Source organism: Mauremys reevesii, linkage group 12 (genome assembly GCF_016161935.1).
Source record: "Mauremys reevesii isolate NIE-2019 linkage group 12, ASM1616193v1, whole genome shotgun sequence".
In the NCBI taxonomy this organism is placed as follows: Eukaryota; Metazoa; Chordata; order Testudines; family Geoemydidae; genus Mauremys; species Mauremys reevesii.
This window is the reverse complement of record NC_052634.1, coordinates 51,291,867-51,294,213: the sequence shown is the minus strand read 5'-3', so window position 1 is coordinate 51,294,213 and position 2,347 is coordinate 51,291,867. Positions and strand designations below refer to the sequence as shown.

The 2,347-nt window shown below is 54.9% G+C and overlaps 1 non-coding gene across 1 annotated transcript; it reads right to left on the bottom strand.

Moving 5' to 3' along the window:
* Positions 1 to 1,178: 1,178 nt before the first annotated feature.
* Positions 1,179 to 1,250, bottom strand: TRNAC-ACA. Its single transcript has one exon. It is a non-coding gene; the product is annotated as a tRNA-Cys (tRNA).
* Between the last annotated feature and the right edge of the window lie 1,097 nt (positions 1,251 to 2,347).

Sequence of the window (2,347 nt, the reverse complement as noted above, 5' to 3'; positions counted from 1 at the left end):
AGACCAAGTAAATAAGTCAGAACCAGTTCTATGTTTGATGAATTTTGCTGCTTCTCTGCATTAATGGTCTCTGAGCAGTTCATGATTCTCTCTAACATTGCAGTTCTCCTCAAATACTTGCTGAATAATTACTGTGCACTGTTGTTGGTCTGGAGCTCATCTGAGAGCACTTTACTCAGGTCATTCAATGTTTGAAATTCAAGATCTGATGGTTAGTTTGAAAATCAGGGCTCTTGGGTCCTATTCCCAACTCTGCCACTGACTGGCTGTGTGACCTAAGACAAGTCAATTCTCCTTTCTCAGCCTGAGCTTCTCCCTCTTTCCAGTAGGGATAATAATGATCTGCTCCTACCTACCTTATGGTATGTGGAGGCAGGGCTGGCTCTAGGTTTTTTGCCTCCCCGAGCAAAAAATTTTTTGTCTGCCCTCCCATCGCCCTGCTGCCCGAGCCCTGGGTTCTCCCCTCCCCACACCTGCACCCCCTGCCTCCCCAGCTCTGGGCCTCCCACCACTCGCACCCCCCTGCTGCCCCAGCCCTGGGCTCTACCCCCTGACCCTCACCCCCCTGCCACCCCTGCCCTGGGCTCTCCCCCACACACCCTGTGCTGCCCCAGCTCTTGACTCTCCCCTTCCCCCCCCAGTGCTCCCCCACTCACACACCCCTTGCTGCCCCAGCCCTCGGCTCCTCCCCCCACCGCACCCTCCTTCTGCCCCAGCCCTGGGTCACTGGTAACTTGCTCCCAGTTTAATAGAATAGAAAAAAGAGAGGATTCAATGTGTAACAGGGAGTTTGGTAAATCTTGGTTATTTTATTTTTGCAACAGGCTCCTGTCCACCTCCAGTAGAATTTTCAGTCCCAATGGCAACTTACTTACCAAATGTAATACAGACTAGTCCATGCCTCCCAAGGGGATGTGGTTCTTGTTCTTCTGCACATTGTAGCCCGTGGAGGCCAAGGACCTGCAAATGTGTCTTCATGGGCCTTTGTTTAGTTGATGAAAACAAACCTAGACACTTAGAGGATTGGAACTGATTTCAGCTGGTGGACATGTTTGCTAGGTTTTTATGCATTTGCACAGGAAGATGTTGAGTGTTTCCATTCATCCCTAGTCAGTGGAGCTCCTGAACATAATAGAAATGGATATGCAATTACTTTTTGTTGAAGGACCAGGCTTTTAAGGGGGCACTTGGATTTGAACCAAGGACTACTTAAGCTGTAGTCAAACACTCTACCACTGAGCTATACCCCCCAACAATTACATTGGCAAGTCAGTGATCTTAAGGATCTTGAAACCTGAGAGTGGAGTTCGTTTCTTCCACACCAGTATTGCTGTCTGTGCATTCCGGAGCTATGGGGTGAGTGGGAAATGCCCACAACTAGCTTGTCAGTATCAAGAAAGGAGCAGCCGACATCAGGACCAACGAGACGTGTTGCTGGAGCATCAGGAAGAATCCACACTCCCAGAGACTTCTCGGCGAGGGCACAGTACACAATGGGGGCTACCTACCCGCCACGTCCCTGCAAGGGTCTGTCTAGTCCCACTTCAGTGTTACCCAATTTCTAATCAGTCTTTGGCCCAGATTCCCTCCCTGAGCGGCACCAGCACATACCTGGGCCCCCTGATAGTGTTAAATCTGCCTTGAGCTGGGATCCAGCTTGGCAAAGAGCCTGCAGCCCCCTCTGTGCTGGGGAGTGAGAGCAGCCCTGGCACTGGGCAGGGCAGCCCTGAGGGAATGAACCCAATGTGCCCGTGAGGCCCTGATCCAGAACCTCTGCCAGGCAGCTTGTGCTGCTCGGGCTTCTCTAGTCTCCGGTGAGGATTCAAAGCTTCTCTGCTCCAGGGGAATCCCTGGGGGAGGGAGGCAGGGCTCCTGCAGGATAAATCTTCCTGCTGGCAGAGCTCCGGTCCCCTCCTCATGGGCACAGGGCGTTGCACACGGCACCCACCACATGCACACACCCCTTTGTGGGGAGAATCAGCTCTGGGATATTGGGTCAACCCCCCCCCACCTCCTCCCTGCAAAGCTTCTCCTGGCTTCAGTGAGGGAATGGGGGCGTGAGGGGCTAGTGTGGTAACAGCAGCAGCGTGGCCGTGGGGCTCGGCCGGTGGCTGGGGCCAGTCACCTGAGCATGAACCCAGCCGACCCCAGGAGATGGACCTGGGTCACCAGCCCAACCCACCACGCGGCTGCTGCCGCTGCCCCGTTAGTGCGCGAGCTCCCACAGACCACGCTGGGGAGAGCCCCCAGCTGCAGGGGAGACGCCCCTGAGTGCCTGGCAGGGCCCAGCTCCTGGCTGACCTGCACTGCTGGGGGTCAGGGGGCTGGGTGACAGGGAGGCGTTGGC